Genomic DNA, 9,701 nt, shown 5'->3' with positions numbered 1-9,701 from the left:
TTTTCGAACAAAATAAACAGGAAAAAAGGAAGGAAAGAAAGAAAGAAAACCAAAATAAAACTTGGAAAAAGAAAATGAATATGAAATAAAAAAAGGAAAAACGGAAAGGAAAATAAACAGAAAAAAGGAAAGAGTAGATAATATAATCAGGAAAAAAGAAAAAAGGAAAAAGAAAGGTAGCAAGAAGAAAATAAATACCGGCTCAGGAACCTTCTAGAAGGTTCCCAAAACCTTTTAGCCCGTGTCGTGCCGTGCCAGCCCAGCTCTCCCGGTCCGTTTAGGCAGCTTTGCAGGCTGGCTGGGCTCGAAGCCCAGTACATTGTTCACCTAACCCTAACGCACACGCAAGAGCTTCCAGTTCCAGGGTAGGGGCTCAGCTCCGCCGCCGGCACCATCTCCGGCGCTCAACCACTGCGATCCTAACCGAATCTTACCACGAACCCACGGCGATTCCGACGATGTCGCGCTTCGGGAAGGCCGTCCTCCTCTGCTTGGCCCTGTTCACCGCATGGCACCTCTGCTCGACCCTGTTCGCCGACGCGCCTCCTGCTCCTGGTGGCGACCCTGAGGAGGAGGCACCGGTAGCGAGCGACGCGGCCGGGAAAGCGTCCGGCCTGCCTCTCGCCAGGGAGGCCGGCGTCCGGGAGGCGGCCGGAGCGGGGCGCAACTTCGTCATCTCGCCGCTGTCCATCCACGCGGCGCTCGCGATGGTGACCGCCGGCGCGCGAGGCGACACGCGCAGGGAGCTCCTGGGTTTCCTCGGGTCAGCGTCGCTCGACGAGCTGCACCGCTCGCCGGCGATCAAGCTTGTGGGCAGGCTCAACGGCCTGACGCAGACGTCCTTCGCCTGCGGCGTGTGGGTCGACCAGAGGCGGGCGCTCAGGCCAGAGTTCACGGCCACCGGCGTGTCGCGGTACGCCGCCACGGCAGAATCTGTGGACTTTGTGTCGGGGGCCGAGCTGGCGAGGCGGCGCGTGAACGCCTTTGTGGCGGACGCGACGAACCAGCGCATCCATGACATACTCCCTCCCGGCTCCGTCCACTCGTCCACGGTGGTCGTCCTCGCCAACGCGCTCTACTTCAAAGGAGCGTGGCGTCGACCGTTCGACGTCTTCACCGCGCCGTTCCACATCCCAGGCGGCACCAGGTGCGCGTGCCATCCATGACGACAGGCCGGTCACAGTACATCGCTCTCTACCCGGGCTTCAGGGCCCTCAGGCTGCCCTACAGGACCGACGGCGATCGGCAAGCTGCTGCATTCTACATGCTTATCCTTCTCCCGGACAGCGCCACTCTCAGCCTCACGGATCTCTATGACATGGCGGTGTCGATGCCAGAGTTCATAAGGAAGCACATGCCGGAAGAGGAAGTTCCAGTGGGGCAGTTCATGGTGCCCAAGTTCAAGTTTACGTCTGAATTTGATGCGTCCTTGGACATGCAGAAGCTTGGTGTCACCAGGGCTTTCGCAGGCGGTGACTTCTCAGGCATGGTGAGCGATGGGGATGGGCGGCTCTCCATCAGCGGGGTGCTCCATAAGGCCACCATCGAGGTGGACGAGCAAGGCACCCTGGCCGCTGCTGCCACGGCCATAGTCATGTATGGTAGCGCGCTTCGCAGGGAACCACCGCATCTGGTGGATTTTGTGGCGGATCGGCCGTTCTTATTTGCCGTGGTTGAGGAGAGGACGGGCACAACGTTGTTTCTTGGTCATGTGGTTAATCCTCTCGCTAACTGAGTAAAATGTGGAATCGTTTGGCTGTTCTTGAATAGGAGTAAATATTTGAACATTGGTCACTTTCGAAGATTTGGTCACTCCTGTCCTGGTAGCCGAAATGTCCAACAAATTCGAGGATGCAGGAGTGAGTCCTGATCTCCATTGAAACAGTAAGATTATTGCTTGCTTTGCCTAAGGGCAACAAGCGGTTGCCAGTAGAAAAGTGAATGCAGATCAACTACATTGGAGCATTGTAATTCACGCTGTACTGTCTATGTGAGCTGAATGAAATGAATTTAGCGCCTCTTGGCGCCTTTCTCTGTTCAAAAAAAAAAATCATGTCCCAGATCAAAGCCAGGGCATAAGTATGACTTTGCAAACTGGCAACTGGAAAAAAGAGGCTCTTGTATTCAGTCTGTTTCTTGCAGTAGCCAGAAAAAATAAATTTACAGCAAAGTTTCTTGTCCCATTTAAAATTCAAGAGGGTCTAGCTACATGATTGCTGTCCCATTTAAATTCAGGAGGGTCTAGTTACATGATTCTCAGACAGGATTTGACAAGGCAGCTAGGCGGAGACGGAGTATCCAGGTGAATTCACCAGTAGTATGATATGTACAGAGATCTTCTTGCTCTGTGATCCGCAATTGGAACAAATCTCTGAGATCTTCACCCAGCACTACCATTGTTGATCAATGAGGATCCAACACGAATGCGGAACAGTTCAGGCAACAAGAAGGTTGCTGATTAAAGAAACTAAATCTTGTTCTAGCCAATGAGCTGGAGTACTTTTGAACAGGTGAGTCGACAAAACAAATAGATATTGTAAATGCAACAAAAGTACTTCAACGACACGTTTGTGTTCTGTCTCGGATGCTCTGGAGTTACACCCCACTCATTTTTCTCTCCGGTTTTTTCTAGTCTGTTGCATTCTCTCTCTCTTCTTTCTAACCTACTCCCTCCGTTCGGAATTACTTGTCGCAGAAATGGATGTATCTAGATGTATTTTAGTTCTAGATACATCCATATCCAAGACAAGTAATTCCGAACGGAGGGAGTAGCAGTGTGTCTGCTACTTTGGTAGCCCACTGTACTTTCATTTGGCATAAAAGCTAAAGAAAACAAAAAAAGAACTACGTGTCATGAAAAGGAAAGTTGGAATAAGCATTGTTTGAAATTATATGTACTCCCTCCGATCCGAATAAATTGACGCAACTTCTATATAATTCCGATTGGAGGGAGTATTAAAAGTACAGGCTATGCAGCATTTGCCAGATATTTAAACTAGTTCAAAATCTGCACAGCTGAACGTTTCTCTGATGGGGCTGGGCCTTGCTCATTCTAGTGCCCCGCTACATGGGCCACAAACCCTTCTTCCATGCTCTGCCCCAGGAAGCGCAGCACTGCACTGGCTGCTCTCTAATTAGTCCCACCTCGCTAGTTTAGGCGACGCTAAACCAGTTTATAAGGCGAGGCGCCGCTTGTTGTAGCACGACCTTACTTGAACAGGATCTGTTCTATAGGCTCGTACCGCTGCATCCTTTACCAATAAGGAGGCAAGCACTTCAGTCTGGTTGATGCATTCTAACCTCTGGGCCAGAGCGTGATTAACGGCTTGGATTCGCCTGATGGGTGCCATCCAACGGCCGTAGAGGATCGTTCGTGTTCCAGTTCACGCTGGTGCAGGGTGGCTCAGAGGTTGTCTGACAGACTACAAAAAACATTTTTTGCCTTGCTCTTTTTGACAATATGATCTGTACATCATCTGCAAATTAAATTTAGACTGTAAACAACATTTTTGACTTTCTCTTTTTGGCAATATGATCTGTACATCTTCTGCAAACTAGATTCAGTCAATGGAATCCAGGAAATGGATGATATTCGAAAAATAAAGTATGTACAGAGAATTCCATATAGGTTTTACATGAGGCTGGGAATTCAGAAAGAGACTATCTTTTAACACAATTGATCTTTGACAATTCAGAAAGATAGCTCTATGGAAAGCTAAGTTCAGATCATCTTTCGACAATTTCCAACAATTTTGAAGTAATTCTTTGATGATGTGGTCACTCGTGTCCTGTTAACCCAAATGATCTCCATAAAAAGAGATTATCGATTGCCTGCTTAAGAGTTTCAAACATTATCCAAAAGAGCATGTTCTGGATTAATGCCAGGGCACAATTAGGAGGAATTTGCAAACTGCTAACTGAATCACTTAGCAGTGGCCGGTAAAAAAAATGATGCTTCCTTTGACAGCAAGATTTCCTTTTTCATTTAAAAGCAGGGTTCATGACAGCTGGAGTACATAATTTGATATACCTGCGAGGTGGAAGAGTATCCAGGTGAACGAAATTCAGTTGATATGTCTGGATATCTTGCTCTGTCATTAGTACAGAATTAATATACAGTACAAAATTAGCCAAGGTGGAGATCATTGAACTGGGAGCAGGCCTGCTCACTGCTCAGACACAAGCAATTGGAATTAATACATAAAAAAGATCAGTACAAAATTGATATGATTCCTGTAACCAGAAAAAATAAATTGACAACAAAATTTCTTGTCCCATTTAAATTCAGGAGGGTCTAGCTACATGATTCCTGTCCCATTTAAATTCAGGAGGGTCTAGTTACATGACTCTCAAACAGGATTCGACAAGGCGGTGAGGCGGAGTCCAGGTGAACTCACCAGTGATATGATATGTATAGAGATCTTGCTCTGTGATCCGCAATCCAAACAAATCTCTGAGATCTCACTCAGCACTATCGTTGTAGATCAATGAAGATCCAACACGAAGGGGAACAGTTCGGGCAACAAAAAGGATGCTGATTAAAGAAACTAAATCTTGTTCTAGCCAGTAAGTGATTCCCCAATGTGTTTGTTCAAGGTTACTGAACTTGATTGTCTGCCCCATTTTTCGCTGTCACGTGTATTCTGTTTTTCAGGTATAACTAGAAGCATGCGCACTCTTGTCGACCGACTGTCAGCGGTGCTTGGGAGCCACCTGTACAGATGCAGATACTTGCTTCACATCCATTAGGCAAGGCTTTGCTTAGCGGCATTCTGTTGTCGATCAGGTTATCGACGTTCGTCATTGCCCTGCCTTAACAAACCAGGCGAGCTGAAGGTGCCAGCTTCCTTCGTGAGATGTGCTTTGTAGCGACTGACTGATGCTAGTGTTGAGAGAGTGTGAGATCAATACAGTTTTCAAGAGAGACGCTGAGAAATTAAGATGCATTGACCCTTTCTGATCATCCTGTCTTTGGTTCTGTCTCTGCTCATCCTGGGTTCATCCTTATTGGTTGCAAAAGTGGGTTTCAGTCTATCATATGAAGATGTTCAGGCTAGCAGTTTTTGCATATGTATATGATCGGCCGGAACCCATATATGCATTCATCCATATATTTGGGGCTGCGCCGCGCCTTCCACTAACGCGCCCGAGGATGGTGCCAAGGATGACACCCGTGCCGCGTCAGCTGTGTGCGCACCCCCCTCTGACGTGATCGAGGACGGCACGATGACAGCGCTGTCCTCCCAACAGAGTATGAGGGTTAGAGGCCATGATATACCTTGGCTTGCAGGAAATCTAAATGGGAAGTTGCAGCAAGTAGTGCTCCCAACTGGAGTACTCCCTCTGTAAAGAAATATAAGAGTGTTTAGATCACTAAAGTAGTGATCTAATCTAAACGCTCTTATATTAGTTTACGGAGGGAGTACTTTTTGACAGGTGAGCCCACAAAACAAACGTATGTTCTGTCTCGGATGCTCCGGAGTTACACACCACACTCATTTTCACTCCGGTTTTGTTCTTATCTGTCGCATCTTTTTTCTCTCTTCTTTCTAACCTAGCAGTGTGTGTCTGCTACTTTGGTAATGGCCGACTGTAATTTAATTTGGCATAAAAGCTAAAGAAAACGAAAAAAACTAGGTGTCATGAAAAAGAAAGTTAGAATAAGCATTGTTCGAAATTATATATACTCCCTGCAATCCAATTAAACTGATGCAACCTTGATACAATGTCCATTTTACTTTGTATAGAGGTTCCGTCAATTAATTCGGATTGGAGGGAGTATTAAAAGTACAGGCTATGGAGCATTTGCCGGATATTTAAACTAGTTCAAGATCCGCACAGCTGAACGTTTCTCCGACGGGGCTGGGCCTTGCTCATTATCGTGCTCAGCTACATGGGCCACTAAACCTTCTTCCAAGCTAAGCCTGAGAGGCGCTGCTGCATGTGGCTGCTCTCCTCAATTAGTCCCACCTCGCTAGTTTAGAAAACGTTGGAGTGGTTTATAAGGAGTGACGCTGCTGATGGAAGCACGACCTTACTTGAACAGGATCTGTTCTATAGGCTCGTACCGCTGCATCCTTTACCAATAAGGAGGCAAGCACTTCAGTCTGGCATTCTGACCTCTAAGCCAGAGCGTGATTAACGGCTAGGATTCTCCTGATGGGTGTTATCCGATGGCTGTAGAGGATCGTTCCTGGATTGACTTCTGTCTCTACAGGGTGGCCTAGAGGTTGTCTGACAGACAGCAAACAACATTGCCTTGCTCTCTTTTTGACAATATAGATCTGTACATCTTCTGCAAACCAGATTCAGTTAATGGAATCCACGAAATGGATGATATTGGACAAATAAAGTACATACAGAGAATTCCATATAGGTTTTACATGAGGCTGGCAATTCGGAAAGAGACTATCTTTTAACCCAAATGATCTTTGACGATTCAGAAAAGAGAGCTCTATGGAAAGCTAAGTTCAGCTCATCTTTTGACAATTTCCAACATTTTTAAAGTAATTCTTTGACGATGTGGTCACTCATGTCATGTTAACCCAAACGATCTCCATAAAAAGAAATTATCGAATGCTTGCTTAAGTGTTTGAAACATTACCCAAAAGAGCATGTCCTGGATTAATGCCAGGGCACAACGAAAATTAGGAGGAATTTGCAAACTGCTAACTGAATCAGAGGTGAAGCCTTGTTTCGACTGTATTCAGCCAGTCACTTAGCAGTGGCCGGTAAAAAAAATGATGCTTTCTTTGACAGCAAGATTTCCCTTTTCAGATCATTGAACTGGGAGCAGGCCTGCTCACTGCTCAGACAGAGGCAATTGGAAGTAAAATATCTGAGGTCTTTACTCTTCTGTACTATCTTGGTAGATAAATGAGGATCCCACAGCACAAAGGAGAACAGCTCTGGCACACTTCTAGTGACTCAAACAATCAAGCAATCAGTGATCAGATCTCTCACACAGCAGCATCAGTATTTATGCAGAGTCCAGGTATATTTTGAAAGCATGGCAATTCTAATTAGTTACTTTTCTCCATATATGGAATGTCACCTATGATTAAAAAAAGTCTATGAATATTTTGTCAAACATCAATACATCATACACCAAAAGAAGGCATGGTAATATGACAGTATCTACATGAAAAGCTATAAAATCAGGCAATGTTGATAAAAGAGGAGATAATCAAGTATTAATATGCATTCATAGAGATGCCAAATAACATCTGTATACATGATATAGAAGACTGCATGTGGTAAATATTTACCTAGCCTGCAACTTTCTGCGGACATAAAGAACTATTGGTTCCTTTTTTCCTCCCCATTTTCTGTTTAAAACTAATAACAAAAAACAGTACCATCTCTTTGCTGTGAATTCTGGTTCTCAGAATCACCCCCACCCCGCTCACATTATTTACCATGGTACAGAACATCTTCTTCAGTTGGAACTCACACACTACGTTCTCTTCAGCAGCACCTTCCAGCTGCTGCAAATAGTTCTCTCAATTTTTAGAAAAGGATGTGCAGAACCTTGGTACATACGCATCCATGATCCATGCTGCAGAGATCTTGAATACATCTCCCACGGGCTTCAACATGAAAACTTGGTCCACTTAAAGGCATAAATATCCTAAAAAAACTTAAAAGCATAAATACTTGTGTTTTTCTTCTTTTTTGCGTTTTATCCAAATTTTGCCTCGTATACTGTCAGAGGCCTCCTGTAACAACTAACTGATGTAACTTCTTCAGCGGTGACAGGTCGTTTGCTTCGATCGCTGCACAAAGATCATCAGAGGTCATTGTCTGTGAGGCAAGTGGCAGAAAAAAGAGAAAATGAAAATTAAGAAAAGCAGCATATTATTTGAAGAATGATTTGTCATCTTACTTGTTCTGGCCCCCAACTAGCCACCAGTGGGTCGACCTCTTTGGGAATGTCTAGCCGTTTGTTCTGGAACCCAACTACTCCGATGACTTACATTGGATTCAGCCCGCTCCAAGGCGCACGCAACGTTGCTAATTAATTCCCATAGGATCGCTGCAAAGCTGTAGACGTCGCACCTGATGCCAGCATTCAATCTTTCTATTTTTAGTTGGGGCATTCAATCTTCTATCAGCGCAAAACCTAATGAAAAGATGCACACCAGCTGAACAAGGAAAATGTAAGAGGCAATATCCATTTTTGTCGAACGGAACCGATGAATCAAGAAAAATGATTCTCGATGAATGGAGTGTCGCATCACACAAGAGCCAAACATAGCGAAATAAATGCATGAAAAGATACAAAGATATCACTGTTCCAGCTGTGGACTTGGAGGAAACGAAAGTGTTATTCTTCATCCTTGACATCCCAAAACCTTACACCTGCATGGTAAAATAGATATGCACTCCGTTGATAAAAGAAAGGATAGAATGGTCATTAAATCCTGCAATAAAACTGTTACACTTTTGCTTCAGTATACCCCCCCTAAACACATTGACGGTTGAGATGTCTCTATACTCCTATATAATAAAGGGCAGTATGGTCTTTTCACCGCACCGATACGCGGCGCCCTCGGCTGTTTTTCACTTTCTTTTTAAAAGATAAAAAGCATGCAATTAATGTGAATTGAACTCAAGACCTCTTGGTCTAAGGAGGACCACGCTAACCAATTAGGACACCCTAATGCTTGTGTGTATTTACTCCTTTTTTTTGCTTCCAGCTCGGCCAGCCCATTGTTGAATCGGTCCTTTTATCACTTTTTCTTTTTCTTTTTCAAAAAATGTTCATGCTTATAATATTTTGTTCAAAATTTTAAAAAATGTTTGCTTTTTACAATTTTGTACATAAAGTATAAATATTCACATTTTAAACAAAAATGTACAAACATGTCAAAAATTTGTTCGTGTCTTCCAAAATTGCTCAGAATGTCATAACACGAACATATTTCAAAAGAGCAAACAAAATTTGAACACATAAGTTTTTTGAAAAGCACTACGAAATTTGAAATATCAAGCAAATTCAGAAAATATGAACAAAAAATTGAAACCAAATTATTTTGAATTTCCACGAACATTTTTTTTATTTGTGTAGAAAAACATTAAATATGGAATTATTTTCTAAATTCCAAATAAATTTTAAAAGCACAAACATTATTTGAAAATGAAGAATTATCAAAATCACAAAAACTTGGCATGGTGCCTTGGAATGGTAATACAAGGCCCTAGAAAAAATTTGGTCCATTTGAACGATGTCGAGAAAAGGTACTCTAAGATGGAACCTTCCACCCAACCCGTATGCCCTACCCGATTTTTTTTCCATTTAAATTCGTGAGCATTTTCTTAAATTCGCAAACTTTGTTTTCAAATTCATGAAGTTTTTTCCATATCTAGGAACTCTTTTCAATTTTTACAAAGTTTTATAAAGCATGTAATTTTTTAAACTTCATAAAGATTCTTTTTCAAAGTTGATGAACTTTTTTCAAGTCGGCAAATGTTTAGGCGACTCGATGGAAGCGATGCCGTCGCCAGGTTGGGCAAGGCCTGAGCGTATTTTTTTCTGTTCTATTATTTCTTTTTTTCTTTTCTATTATTTCATTTTTTCCTTTTTGAACTTTATTATACATTTTAGAACCTGTTTTAAAATTTGAAATATTTTGAATTGCCAAAAAATGCTATTGTTTTAAAATATTTTTTACAAAATATAAAAATGTTCTTGAATTTCA

The 9,701-nt window shown here is 43.3% G+C and overlaps 2 non-coding genes and 1 pseudogene across 2 annotated transcripts; all 3 read left to right on the top strand.

Annotated features, from left to right (window-relative positions):
* Nucleotides 1-320: 320 nt before the first annotated feature.
* On the top strand, nt 321-1,955 carry LOC119319645 (annotated as a pseudogene).
* A 1,247-nt stretch (nt 1,956-3,202) lies between these two features.
* Nucleotides 3,203-3,424, top strand: LOC119319870. The gene has a single exon (XR_005154690.1). It is a non-coding gene; the product is annotated as a small nucleolar RNA U3 (small nucleolar RNA).
* A 2,604-nt stretch (nt 3,425-6,028) lies between these two features.
* LOC119319873 lies at nt 6,029-6,244 on the top strand. The gene has a single exon (XR_005154693.1). It is a non-coding gene; the product is annotated as a small nucleolar RNA U3 (small nucleolar RNA).
* Nucleotides 6,245-9,701: the final 3,457 nt, after the last annotated feature.

This window comes from Triticum dicoccoides, chromosome 6A (genome assembly GCF_002162155.2).
Source record: "Triticum dicoccoides isolate Atlit2015 ecotype Zavitan chromosome 6A, WEW_v2.0, whole genome shotgun sequence".
NCBI classification, from domain to species: domain Eukaryota; kingdom Viridiplantae; phylum Streptophyta; class Magnoliopsida; order Poales; family Poaceae; genus Triticum; species Triticum dicoccoides.
This window is presented reverse-complemented; position numbering and strand designations above follow the sequence as displayed.